This window comes from Pan paniscus, chromosome 2 (genome assembly GCF_029289425.2).
Source record: "Pan paniscus chromosome 2, NHGRI_mPanPan1-v2.0_pri, whole genome shotgun sequence".
Classification (NCBI taxonomy): Eukaryota; Metazoa; Chordata; class Mammalia; order Primates; family Hominidae; genus Pan; species Pan paniscus.
In genome coordinates this window covers 162,335,691-162,351,547 of record NC_085926.1, presented here as the reverse complement: position 1 = coordinate 162,351,547, position 15,857 = coordinate 162,335,691, and positions in this window count along the sequence as shown.

Below are 15,857 nucleotides of genomic sequence, written 5' to 3'. Positions count from 1 at the left end.
ACTTCACCATAGTTTCACCAAATTTTCCTTGTAGAAAGAGTGATACATAAGTTAAAGATTGATGTTCTAATACACCGCTTGGGATGGTGTCACCCCCCTGCCCCAGTTGCTCCAGTTGCTTTGTGAAAAATCTAATGAACTCTAGTACATTGATCTTGTGAAGTGTATTATGAATCTTCAGTCCACAGCTGAAGTACATGAGATAAAATCAAATAGATTGACATTCAAAAATAGTCTACCAATTAATATTTACCAAAATACTTTACATTAGGTACTATTTCACACAGTTTACGTATAAGAAACCTGGAACTGAAATGCGTAAGGTTCCTACTAAAGGGCTCCCTATATTAAACAAAAGAGCTGGGTCTCAATCTTAAAACTATTTTAACTTAAATCCTACATTGTTTCTACTCCAGAATCTCTAAAATAATACAAATGAATACATAGATTTTCATTAAAATGCTGTGCACCTTAATCTTTAATAACCAAAATATAATTATTACATAAAACAGTAATGCTTAACCCAAAGCCTGCATGTCCCATGTAAACCAATGAGCTTGACTGCCCAGCTCTAGACCTAATTTCACATCCAAACCCTCATTTTCTCTATAGGAAAAGAAAACTCAGAGTCAGTAATAGTACAGAACTTTATACCATCTGATTATTAAGAGTTTTATCCCTCTACTTATGGCTCCAGTAGAGGAAAGAGATTCCAATCAATTGAGCTTTTCTTTAGGTGGTTATTAGCTGTTGACCTGTACTATCAGTATCCAAAGACCTAAAAATTTCTGGAAATATTCATGCCGGCATTTGAATTACAACTGGGTGTGAGACCTGGGGCTGAAGGTACCTCTTCCTAACTCAGAAGATGAAGTGACCTACGCTGAAAGCTACTTTACATTGTTTATAATAAAATCAGTATATTCAATATAAGAGAATATTATCTTAAATCATACAAGCTTTAGGGGTACTATGAGACTCTGCATTTTGCAAATAAGTAACAACATGACTAGAAAACATATTCATCTCACTCAGCAACACTTCTTTATAAAGACAAATAATTATAATGTTACTGCAAACCTACTATACTTACAGCAGAGCTGCAAAGACACTACAGAGAGTTCTCACATACCCTTAATTGAACCTCCATTATGTAAATACTTTGTATAAAAATTTATTTTAATACATTTATCAAAAAAGAAATGAAAGTTGGCATAATACTACTAATTAAACTACAGATTTTAGTCAGAAGTGACCCGTTTTTCCACAAATGTTCTTTTTCAAGTCCAGAATCTAATCCATGCATATATCTACATTGCACTTAGTTGCTATGTCTTAGTCCTCCATTCTGTGATACTGTCTAGTTTATTCCTTGTCTTTTATGTTCTTCACCATTTTGAAGATTACCAGTCATGTATGTAGTAGAACATCTCCCAGTACAGGTTTCTGAGAATTTTTTTTATTATTAGACTGGAATTATGAACTTTTTGGAAGAATGCCTTTCTCATATACATGGTATCAACATAACTTAGTAATGGCTTAGTGATTTTGGGTTCCAAGATTTATTTTCCTTTTATGATAGAAAACCATTACAACAACACAGTAATAATTGCTGCCAGTTAAATCCATTGGTGGATGCTAAAAATTAATGTAAAAAATTTTTAGAAAAGCATTTTCAGAGCTTCAAAGATTTGTCTGCTCTATACATTTAAAAAATATTATCTCATGTATTTGTATCAATAAACATCATCAATTTTTTTTTGGTTTATAAGCCTGTACTATTATTATTTATTTATTTATTGAAATGGCTTCTGCTCCTTTATGTGGGCTTCTATGTCCTTTTGATATGACGCTTTTTTTTTTCACTTACATATTGTAGTAGTAGATAATGTTCCAGGCTAATCTTATAATTTTTCTGTACCAGTCCTGGAATTAACGTTGGCTTCCTTTCTTGGAGGATGGTATTAGAAACCAAGATCTAGGTAGTAGATGTGATCAAAGTTACTCAGATGTCATAACTTCATGTACCTTTAAATAGACAAAAGCTAGAAAATATGTACATACACACACATACATACATATGTATTTATATCACTATTTCATATGTTATGTACATTATATATAATATGATATGTATACTTCCATACTTAGTATACTAAGTATTATAAAATGTGAAACTATTATATATTATGTATAGATATGCTCAACATATAGAGATTGTGTGTTAATACATGCTAATTCATTTATACATATATACTGGTATTAGTCTTCGTATGTATATATATAAAATACAAGTTTTACTAATATCTTAGACGATTCCAGCAAAACAGGGTTAACTCTAGCCTTCTTGACTTAATTATTATTGTAACCTTTTCTTTGACATTGAGAAACCTGGACCTCATTATCTACAATGTATGCACTTATTTATTTAACCCTAATTTATACATAGTGTCAGGTTTTCTAATCTGTACCACAATGAGAAAGATATTATCAACTATACTACAGCTTCTATGTACATTTTAGTTTTTGCTTTCACCTCGCAATCTCTTGCCAAAACATTGTTTTCCTGCTATTTATTTCAGCTTCCTTTTTCCCTAGCCACTTTGGTAAGATTATCTAATATACTTGAAATACAGTTAAATACAATTACTACAGTTTTTAATCCATACTGGCTCTTCCCACATTCCACTGTGAGATATATATATAGATATATAGATACATATTTGCATAAACATTTATTACTGGTTATGACAAATGTAATTTGCCTACATGACAAATGTAATTATTATGGTTTTGACAAATGTAAAGAATGTGTGTCCACCACAAAGAGATGTGTCCACCAAAACTATACTAACCATAAAAGTTTCATCAGACTAAACATTTCTTTGTGCAGTCCCTTTATAGTCAACTTCCTGGTAATCCAATCCCTGGCAAACACTGACATGTTTTTCATCCCAATAATTTTGATTTTGCCCAAAAATCATATAAAGGCACCAGATGATATGTAAGCTTATGCATCTGATTTCTTATACCTTGCAAAATGCATTTAAGATCAATCCTTATTATTGCATCAATCAATAATTAATTCTAATTAATTGCTGGGTTATACTTCATTGTCTAGATTATATTACTTAGGTTTAGGGTTTTTACATTTCTACTTATTGTTTATGGAGAATATTTATCATGACTAGCTGTCAAATGCTTTTTTGCATTTATTGAGATTATCATATGGCTTTTCTTATTTACTTTTGTAAATAAATTATATTTGAATTATATCTATTGATTTTGATTGTTAAACAGCTTGGAATTCTTATGGTAAACTATACATAGTCATAATGTATAATTTTACACACAGACATGTTATGTGTATATATACACACATGTGTGCATATATGTGTGTGTGAGTATATATGCTGATGATTTCAATTTTAATATTTTAGTAATTATTGTATCTTTATGTTCATCAGGGATCTTGATCTGCAGTTTTTTAAGGTGTTTTTTTTTTCCTTATGATGTCTCTGCCTGTCTTTGGTATTAGCAAAATGCTGGCCTCATACAATGAGTTGTGAAATATTCTTTACTCTTCTACTTACTGAAAAATATTGTATAGAATGGGTATTTTTTTCTTTCTTAAATGGTTGGTGGGATTGCCAATAAAGCCATATGGTCCTGGAGGTTTTTTATTACAAGTTTGATTCTTTAGTAGATGTAGAGCTGTTCAGATTATCTATTGTTTCTTCAGTGGATTTTTATAGTTGTTTCTGTCTTTCAAGGAATGAGTTAGTTTAGTCTAAGTTGTCAAGTGTATGGGCATAGAATTGTTTATAGTAATTGCTTATTATCACTTTAAAGTCAGCATCAATAGTGATCCATTCTTGCATTCCTGGTAATGGTAATATATGTCTTCTCTCTATTTCTCTTGTTCAGTGCATCAATGGTCTATTCCTTTGTAAAAACTTGTCACAAATATGGAGGCTTAAAAAACACACATGTATTATTCCCTGTTGCTATGGGTCAGGGTTCTGAGTATAGCTGAAGTGGATCCTCTGCTTAAGATCTCACAAGATTACAATCAACATATCACTGGGTTGTGTACTTATCTGGAGGCTCAAGTGGAGAAAAATCCTCTCCTAAGCTCACTTAGGTTGTTGGTAGAATTTATTGTCTTGTGACTGTAGGTTTTAGGTTCCCCAGTTTCTTGCTGACTTCCAGTTAAGGCAGCACTCAGCTTCTAGAGACTGCCTGCACCTCCAAGAGGATGTCTACAGCTTCTTGCCACGTGGATTTCCTCAATGTGGCCACATATTTCATGAAGTTAGCAAGGAGAATCTTTGCTACCAAAACAGAGATTTGCATAACCTACTGTAAATATGGGAGTGAAATCTTATCCCCTTTGCAAGATCATATTGATTAGAAGCAAATTGTAGGTGCCATCCACACTAAAGAGGAGAGAATTATACAAGGGTGTAAACACCAGGAGGTAAAAAATCTAGGGGGTCATTAGAGTTTTCCCACCACGGTCAGTTTGGCTAGACATTTGTCAATTTTATTGATCTTAAAGAACTACTTTTTGTCTCACTGATTTTTCTGTTATTATTCTGTTTACAATTTTATTTACATGTATTCTAATTATTCTTATTACCTTACTTAAACTTCCTATTTAATTATTATTTTGGTACGTGAAGGATAAAGTTTAGCATACTTATTTCATTCTTGCTTTTTAAATAAGTATTCACTGTTATACATTTCTCTGTAACATATGTCTTTGCTACATTCCACAAATTTTATTATGTTGTATTTTAACTTTTCATTCACTTCAATTTTTAAATTTTCTTTTGAGATGTACTCTTTGACCCATAGATTATGTAGAAATTTGCAGTACAATTCCCAGTTACTTTGAGATTTTCTAGTTATCTTTGTATTGGCTTTTGCTCAAACTTGCTATTGACTAAGAAGATACTTTGTATAATTTGTATTATTTAAAATTTGCAAAAGTTTGTTTAATGGCCCAGAATATGGTCTACCTGGGTGAATGTTTCATGTGTTCTTGAGAAAAACATATATTCATTCAGTTGTTATTGATGTGTTCTATAAACATAAATTAGGTGAAATTGATAGATAGTGAAGTTCAAGACACCTATATAAATACTGATTTTTCTCTTACTTGTTCTACCAGTTACTAGAAAAGAAATATTAAAACATCTAAATATAATTATGAATGTGTCCATTTTTCTTTGAACTATAGTAGTTACTACTTCTTATATTTCGAAGCTCTGGATATATATATATTCATGTGCTGCATAATAATGTTTCAGTCAACATCAGACTGCATATAAGATGGTAGTCCCATAAGATTATAATACTTTATTTTTACTGCATCTGTTCTATGCTTAGATATATTTAGATATGCAAATATTTACAATGGTGTTACAAATGTTTACAGTATTCAGTACAGTAATATGCTGTAAAGGTTTGTAACCTAGGAACAATAGGCTATAGGCCTGTAGTAGGCTATAACCACTTAGGTTTCTAGAAGTATACTCTATGATGTTCCCACGGCACTAAATTACCTAACAATGCATTTCTCTAAAAGTATCCCCATCATTAAATGATGCACGACATTTTGTGTGTATATATACGTATATACACAGGCGTGTGTGTATATATACATATATATACACAGGCGTGTGTGTATATATATGTATATACACAGGCGTGTGTGTATATATACGTATATACACAGGCGTGTGTGTATATATACGTATATACACATGTGTATGTGTGTATATATACGTATATACACAGGCATGTGTGTATATATACGTATATACACAGGCGTGTGTGTATATATACGTATATACACATGTGTATGTGTGTATATATACGTATATACACAGGCGTGTGTGTATATATACGTATATACACATGTGTATGTGTGTATATATACGTATATACATATGTGTATGTGTGTATATATGTATATACACAGGCGTGTGTGTATATATACGTATATACACAGGCGTGTGTGTATATATACGTATATACACAGGCGTGTGGGTATATACACATATATGCACGTGTGTGTATATATACATATATACACGTGTGTGTGTGTATATATACATATATACACATGTGTATGTATGTAAATATGCAATTTAAAGTCTAAAATAACAAACTTATAAATTTTCTGTAATTATTTGAAATGTTGATATTCTCTCTTAAATGAAAAACCGAAATGAAGTTATCAGATTGCTAATAGAATTAAAATTTGAGTGCTTCTTTAAGCCTCAGTGTTTAACTTAAAACTGTTAGAATAATAATAGCACACTTTCAATAGAAAAGCAGCTGCTGACAGCCAGGACCTTGTATAACAGGAACAGCTAGGTCTTGGTGTACTTCTGATGAACCTAATCATTCTCACAGATCACCAACCTCAGATAAGGTCACTAGTGACAATGATTAAGAGAGTCATCATGCCTGAGCACAAATTAAAAACAAGGTCACAGTGCAAACTATATAAATGACCAAACATATATTTTCATGCTAACTTGGATTACTTATGCTTCCTAAGCGATTAGAATTTCAGTCTCCTTCTATTATTCCAGCTTCATCAACAAGGCTCTTTAAGACACTCAATCATAGAATTATCTCTGCCTCTGAATAATTACACACCCAGACTGGCCCTCAATTCCTTAATCCTTCCCTAAAATCACTTAACACAAAGCCAAATCCTAAAATAAGCTATTCCTAACACCTTATTAAGACACTTCAGAGTTTCCCAAAGGCAGCTATCTCCTTGCTATCACAAGCATCAGAATGTCTAAATTTGATTACAGTTTTATTCCTGGTGTGATTTGATAGTTGGTTTTTAACAGACATAACATAGAGTTATAACAAGAATTAACTGGAGTAGTAATACAAAATATCTAGCATGGTCACTGTCATATGATAAACACTAATTTTTTAGTGTAACTGATTTTCATTTGAAACAATTTAGCAAAGAAGCTGTATTCTTGTCATCTTTGTGTTTCTTCTATAAAACAAAGTACTTGAAAATTAATAGACATTCAATGAATATTTGTTGAATAAATAGATTACTTGTATTTAAATATTAATAACAAAGATTTAGAAATTATAAAAGGTTATAATGAAAACATCATACACAATGTAGAAGAAAGTTTGTAATGAGTAAGATGGCAAAAATAGTAGAACCATGGAATAAGAGAATTTAGTCTCAAAGTGACTGTGAAGATACTCTTACTAATATTACTCCAAGTACACACAACTGAAATTTGTTTTCCATTTCTCATTAGATGATATATTGAAAGAGTATTGGCTTTAACATTACATTATAAGGTCCCTGAAGAGTTATTTTCCATTCACGCTCCCACATCACATTCCTATTCCAAAATAGGCTAATAGATTCTTCCAGAACTCATGGCCTATATAAATAGTGATTGGTTTCCTTTGAGACCTCACATGATCTTATTCCCAATGCAAAGTTATAATACGAATTTCAGCTAACTCACATTTGGATTCAGCACCATTTTCCTAAGATTTCAGACTAGCATTGAATTTGTTAGATTGACCAAATTTAGGCCTCTGGGATACCATTTGGTACACTAAAGCATAAGTCTCTATTAAACTAATGATGCACTAAATGGCATGCAAATGACCTGAAAGAATAAATATGTCTCCTTGAGAGCAGGACTTCTAGCTGAGGAGAGACTTGGATGTCAGGGGAAAAAATGGCTCATCAATATGCAACCATCAACTACATAATCAATAATCTCAGAACCCAGATTTCTTTATGTAGTGAGGTATTAATGTATTATTAATATTCATTTTAAACATTGATAAGGTACATCTTGTTAGCTAACTAAAACACTATTTCTGCTAGATAAATACAAAAGAAAGTAAATTTCCCATATATTTCTGTCAATTGATGAGCTTATAGACTGATTTACTAGCATTATATTTAATTAAAACCCTATTTGGTATTAATGGGAAGAAGTACTGTTTATAAACATTAACTTGATTTTCTCAATCCTCCCTTTCACCTCAAAATTTATCTGTATATTAAAAAGAATAAGTTTCTCTTGCTTTGAGAAACCCAGCCGAGGCAGGAGGATCGCTTGAACTCAGGAGTTTGAGACCAGCCTGGTCGACATAGCGAAACCCTGTCTCTACAAAAAATACAAAACTTAGCTGAGCGTAATGGAATGCACCTTTAGTCCCAGCTACTTGGGAGGCTGAGGTGGGAGGATCACTTGAACCCAGGAGGAGAAGGTTGAATTGAGCCAAGACCGTGCCCAGCCTGGATGAGAGAGACCCTGTCTCAAAAAACAATAAAAAGAAATAAAAAAAGAAACCCATACACACATATTTACACACACTTAATATATCCAGTTAAATTGTGCAAAACTATCAATAAATTAAAGATTCCTTACTAATGTTAAAAATTAGAGTTTTTTCAATAAAAAATTTCAATTAAGAAGCTACATTGACTAACAGTTATAATAACAATACTAATTTTGAGTATCTCCCATGTGACTAAACTGCTTATTTAAATTTTTATTGGAAACCATTATATATTCACAAGAATTTTCAAAAATAATACAGAGTTTTGTGTGCCCCATACCTAACTTCACCCAGTTATGCCATGTAACTGTAGTACAATAGCAACACCAGAAAATTGACATTAACATATTACTTGGTAACTAGATTGCATCCTTTTTTAGAATTTGCTTTCATATGTGTATATGTATGCATGTGTGAATAATTTTATTCACTTTTATCCCAAGCGAAGTTTTTCTAACCACCCACACATTCTCTTTTGAGAAGAGATATATAGAGAGATTTAATTTGATACTAGAAACTAAAAATAATTATGCTAAAACTATATACATCAAAGAGATTAAGATGGAAAAAAATAAAGCAATGAGTGCTGTGGAAATATAATAAAATGTAACCTTGTAACATGGCATTAATATAAGAACTAGGTTATATAGCAATTCTCTTTAATATATCAGAAGAATGTATTTAACCAATTTGAGCTCTTCAAATATGATAAGAACATACAAATTCATATCAAAATAAGATTTACTCTACATATCAGAAATGATTTTGGTAATGATATATCACAAATGTTTAAAGTACAAAGTGTGCAGTGAAAATAATTTTATTATGTAAACTTTTATAATATAGAAACTAATATTTAAATTTTATACGGAAGAAATGTGTTATATTTTTGTCATTAAAGGACAAAAGGAAGATTCTCTAGATACTAGTTTTAGAGACAAAACACATAGATCAAGATGAGAAAGAACAAACAAGTTAATTATGATAGACACGGACTTGGTTCATATGCTGAGGTTAAACGGATCTTTTGAATATTGACCAAAAAAAAGAAAAAAAAAGTCTGGAATCCGAGCCAAAAATAATATATTTCCATGAGACAAACTAAGGAAAGAGATTTCTGGAGATTAAAATGATTTGTATAATAAGCCACTGAAGTATAATGGAGATAAGAACTTCAGAAACATTTAACACTTTGTCTCTAGAACTTATCATTGAAGTTTCTTTGGGAAAGGTATAGTAAGGCTTTAGAATCAATTATAAATTTACAACAAATATGTGAGGCTAGAAAATGAAGCAAAATTTTCAGGATTGATATTAGGAAAGTGAATAAATGTAAGTAGTTATCAGCTTTTTTTTTCTTTTTTTTTGGAGGCAGATTTTCACTTCCATTACCCAGGCTGGAGTGCAATGGCACAATCTCTAATCACTGCAACCTCCCTCTCCTGGGCCAAAGGAATTCTCCTGCCATGGCCTCATGATGTTCAGGCTATTATCAAACTCCTGGGCTCAAGCAATCTGCCCGCCTGGGCCTCCCAAAGTGTTGGGATTACAAGCATGAGCCACCACACCCGGCCAACTTTATAAGTTAATTATAAAAAGAAATGTTTACCTCCCACTTCTCCCAAGTTGTTCATAGTAGATGCTAACAAGGTGTTCTTGGCTGGAACTAATTAAAACTATATTTGCCAAAAACTTAAAAATAAAAGTTGGCAAAGCGCAGTGGCTCATGCCTGTAACCCTGCATTTTAGGAGGCGGAGGCGGGAGAATCGCTTGAGGTCAGGAGTTCAAGACCAGTCCAACCAACATGGAGAAGCCCCGTCAATACTAATAAACACAAAAATTAGCTGGATGTAGTGGCAGGTGCCTGTAATCCCGACTACTCTGGAGGCTGAGACATGAGAATTGCTAGAACCCAGGAGGCAGAGGTTGCAGTCAGCTGAGATCGGAGCAGTGCACTACAGCCTGGGCAACAGAGTGAGACTCTGCCTCAGAAAAAAAAAAAAAAGAAAAGAAAAGAAAAAAAAAGTTAAAGCTACTAGCAATGACAGAAGAAGGGTATCTCTTTAGAAGAGTCATTAAAATGTCAATGTTTTACAAAAGAAGCTACATAATCAGGCATCGGAAATCAGGTGAATAAGAGGTTAGACAAATTAGTGAAGTAGAAGAATTTACGATTTCTAGAAAAGGCTCATAAAATATTTATATTTTCCTAGCTTTCTTAGTTTTCACCATAAGTAAATTGAATTATTTCTGTTGCTGGTTATTCTTTTACCTTTTATTAAAATTTTTTAAAAAGCTTTGATGTTTAGTTGAGAGTTGAAGTATGGGTATAAAAAGTATTCAACCATAAAAATGAGGTCTTTTCCCTAACTCTAGTGGAACTATGCTCATTGCCTTTAGAGAAAAGCCAAAAGATTCGTTTACATTGTGATGATGTAGTTAATCAAATGTGCATGCCACCACACGCAAGTTGGTAGGATGGTTGAAAACAGGAGTGTGTTAACTATAGCAAAATATGTCTCCCAGCAGGAAACTGTAACCCATCTAAAAGTCCATGAGACAGACGCACTTATTTTAACTACAGTTGTTAAACTACAGTTGCTGCAGTCGGGCAGTTTTGATAGAAATTTGAAAGAAATTGTATTCATTTTATATTGCTGCATAATACATTATCACAATCCAGGTTGATATAACAAAATTGTATTATCTGACAATTTCCATGATATAGATATCTGAGTTTGGGTTAACTGAGTTACCTCCTCAGTGTTTCCCCAGCCTGAAGTCAAGGTGGTAGGTGGGACTTCAATCTCGTATGAGGGTCTGGGGCCTCTTTCAAGCTCCCTGGTGCTTGACAGAATTTATTTCCTCATGGTTGTATGACTGAAGTCCCCATTTTTTTTCTAGCTGCCGACTGGGAGCCCCTCTCAGCTTCCAGAGGCCACCCAGAGTTCCCTGATGTGTTCCTTACATCCCTGAAAGTATGGCAGTTTGCTTCATCATCTTCAGACCTGCAGGAGAGCCCCTCTCAAACCTTGCCTTCTTATAATGGCTCATTTGATTGGGTCAGGCCTAACCGGGTCAGACCCAACCAGGGTAATCTCCCTCTAATTAACTTAAAATTAGCTAATTAATGATATTTCATCATATTCACTGTCCCTACTCCCACTCAATGGGAGGTGATTATACAGGACATGAACACTAAAGGGTGGAAACCTTGAGAGGCGTCTTGTAATTTTGCCTATCATAACCACAGTTGAAAATAATATAAGGCAGTGGAGTAATGAAGAAATGGAGAAACTGATACCAGAAAACCAAATCAAAAGATCTCCCTTTTCCCACATGATGCCAAAGTGGTATAAGAAACCAAAATGAAATGAATACAAATGGTTTAAAGCAATTTGATGACATGTTATGCAGCTATTAAAGTCATGCTTTCAGACAATATTTAATGACATGGAAAATACATAGTGTATAATCCCAAATAAAATATGAAAATACATGTAATGGAATCTAATGCAAAATATTAGCAGTGGTTATAGCTAGGAAGTCATCTTTTTTGTGTTTTATTGGTGACCCAAGTTTTCCAAGGTAATTGTTATTCTTATAAACAGAAAATAAAGTAAAAGTAAAGCCAATAGACTGTAAGAGCAATAGTCCATTTTTAGGAGATATATTAGACAAAACATTAGCAGTTTAGACAGTAAACTTCATCAGTAAATTATAATAAAATAAAAGTATAAACATGGACATCGTAATAAACATATCAAGGAGTTATTAGAATTCGTTAAAGAGTTAAGAATTTTTAGTTTTGAAAACTGCTCCAACATAGCAAACCAAATTACAAGCTTAGAAACAAAAATTAGATTTAAAAATCATTACAGTTAATTATTTAGAAGTGACACTATAGGAATATTTGGATGAATCAATTTCTAAATCAATAAAAGTAGAACATCACATGAACAGAGTAAAGAACAACACCCATATGATCATTCTAATAGATGTTGAAAAAAAGTTCAAAATTCAAAATCTGTTTATGATAAAAGCCCTCAACAAACTGAATACAGAAGAAACATACATAAAGATAAATATCCCATATTACAAATCTATAGCCAACATCGTACTGAACGGATAAAATATTGAAAGTCTTTTTTTTAGGATTTGGAAGAAGACAGTGGTGTCAACTTTTACTAATTTTATTCAACTTCAAACTGGAAATCCTGGCCAGGGCACTTAGGCAAGAAAAACAAATAAAGGGCATTCAAACTGGAAACAGAGAAATGGAAGTAACCTTGTTTTCATTTAATTTAATTTAACTAATTTTAATTAATTTAATTGTAATAATTTTATATTTTGAAAAACCTAAAGATTCCATGAAAAAAATCTGTTAGAATCAATAAAGTTGTAAGATATGAAATCAACATACAAAAATCACTAGCATTTATTTACACCAACAGTGAATGAACAATCTGAAAAAGAAATCAATAAAGCAGTCCCATTTACAATAGTAACAAAAAGTATCAAATATTTAGCAATAAATTAAACCAAAGAGTGAAAAGTGTCTATAAGAAAAACTATAAAACATCAATGAAGGAAATTGAAGAGGAAACAAACGAATTAAAATATATTTTATGCTCATGGTATAGATGAATTAATATTGTAAAATGACAATACTACCAGAGGCAATTTACAAATCCAGTGCAATTCTTACCAAAATACCCATGACATTCTTCACAAGAAATAGAAAAAAATAAATCCTAACATTCATATGGAACCAGAAAAAAACACCACATAGCCAAAACAATCCTGAGAGAAAAGAACAACCTGACTTCAAAATACAAAATTTTGGAATTACGTATCATGTAATGCATATGGAATTCTGGAATTAAATATAATATAATGTATGTAACAAAACTACAGTAACCTAATCAGCATGGTATTAGCATAAAAACAGACACATAGACCAATAGAAAGGAATAGAGAACCCGGAAACAAATCTATGCATTTGCAGCCAACTCATTTTTGACAAAGATGCCAAGAACATACAGTAAGGAAAGATCATATCTTCAATAAATGGTGCTGGGAAAATTGGATAATCATAAGCGAAAGAATAAACTAGACCCTGTTTCTCACAATGTACAAAAATCAAATCAAAATGGATTAACTCTAAGGCCTGAAACTACTAGAAGAAAACATTGGGGAAAATGCTTCAGGACAGTGATCTGAGTAAAGATTTTTTGGGGGGTGAGACCTTAAAAAGCACCAACAATAAAGGCAAAAATAGAAAAATAGGGTTACATCATGCTAAAAATCTTTTGCACAGGAAAACAAACTATCAATAAGTGCAGAGACAACCAACAGAATGGGAGAACATATTGTCAAACTATCCATCTGACAAGGGATTAATAATCAGAAAAAATAAACAGTAGAAATAACTCAGAAAGAAAAAACACATTAAAAACTGGACAAAGTATCTGAACAGATATTTCCCAAAGAAGACAAGCTCTATAGGTATATAAAACAAGACAGTAAGCACGTATACATAAAAAATGTTCAACATCACCAATCATCAGAGAAATGCATATCAAAACCACAATGAGATATCATCTCACCCTAGTTAAAACTGATTTTACCAAAAAGACAGAGAATAACAAATATTGTCAAGCATGCACAGAAAGGGGAACCCCTATACACCGTGGCTAGGAATGTAAATCTGTACGGCCACTATGAAAAACAGTACAGAACTTCCTCAAAAAAACTAAAAATACAGCTATTACATGATCCAGCATCCCACTACTGGGCATATATTTAAAAGTAAGCAAATCAGTTTATCAGAGAGATATCTACACTCTCATGTTTATTGCAGCACTAATCACAATAGCAAAAATATGGAATCAACCTAAGTGCCCATCAATGAATGAATGGATGAAGAAAATGTGGTATGCAGGCATATACATATACATATATATTATTCACACACACAACCACACACACACACAATGGAATATAATTCAGCCATAGAAAAGAATGAAATCTGATTTGTACCAACGTGGATGCATGGATGTAACTGGAGGTCACTATGTTAAGCGAAATAAGGCAAGCAAACAAAGACAAATCTCACGAGTTCTCACTCATATGTGGAAGCTAAGAAGGTGGGCATCATGAAGAGAGAGTAGATGGATGGTTATCAGAGGTTAGGACGTGTATGGCAAACAGATGATGAAGAAAGGCTGACTAATGGGTACAAATACACAAACGGACAGAAGAGATAAGACCTAGTGCTTGATAAATTAATAGGATAACTATAGTGTACTATAATCTATTGTACGTCTCAAAAGAGCTAGACGAAAATAATTTGAATGTACATAGCATGAGAAAAAAATAATTATTGAAGATGCTGGATATGCCGATTACCTTGATTTAATATTTATGAGTATATCAAATTCTCACGTGTTCCACAAAATATGTACATCTATCAGATATCCATAGATAAATTAAAATAATTTTCAAAAATAAAAAATTAAAATTAGACACACTAAGCATATTTAACTAAGAGTTAAATATTTTTAGAAAAATTGTTCCATGAGAATTATCAGCTCTAGATATATTAAAAATTATATTTCTGGCCAGGCATGGTGGTTCATTCCTTGGAATCCCAGCACTTTGGGAGGCTGAGGTGGGTGGATCGCTTGAGCTCAAGAGTTCAGGACCTACCTGAAAAACATGAGGAAACCCCATCTCTACAAATAATACAAAAATTAGCCAAATATGGTAGTGTGCAGCTGTTGTCCCAACTATTCAGGTGTCTGAGCTGGGAGGATGGCTTGAGCCCGGTAGGTGGAATTTGCTGTGAGTAGAGATGGCACCACTGCACAACCGGCCAGGGTGACAGAGCCAGAACCTGTCTCCAAAAATATACACGTGTGTATATGTGTGTGTGTGTGTGTATATATATATGTGTGTGTGTGTGTATATGTGTGCGTATATATATGTGTATAGATGTATAGATATATAGTATAAAAAATTCTTTTCATCATTGTCACAGCCTGTAAACTTAACTCCAGTAAAAGTTGTATCACTGGAAAAATCCCTATAGAAATAAAAAATATTTACAATATTGTGTTTGCCAAGAGTAACTGATACTGCTCTCAATTATATCAATGAAAATGAAGTTGCTATAATAAATGAATTTGCAAAAATGTGAATCAGACAAATCTCATGATCAATGAAGACATTCTGCTGTGGCTAACCATAAATAGTCTAAGTATACCATTTCTTCCTGTATACTAATACATAAGACTGTCAAGTAATTTTTTTCAGACTCTTGTCTACATATTGTAGCAATTATTTCTCTGGATCATGTCACGATAAATTAAATGTAAGGTAATTGGTATTTGAGCGATAGCATTTCTTAACTGTAGAAGTGTGAGTGGGTGATATTATCTCCAACACAACACCTCGGTAGTCATTGTATTTTTTCCACTTTCTTGATTTT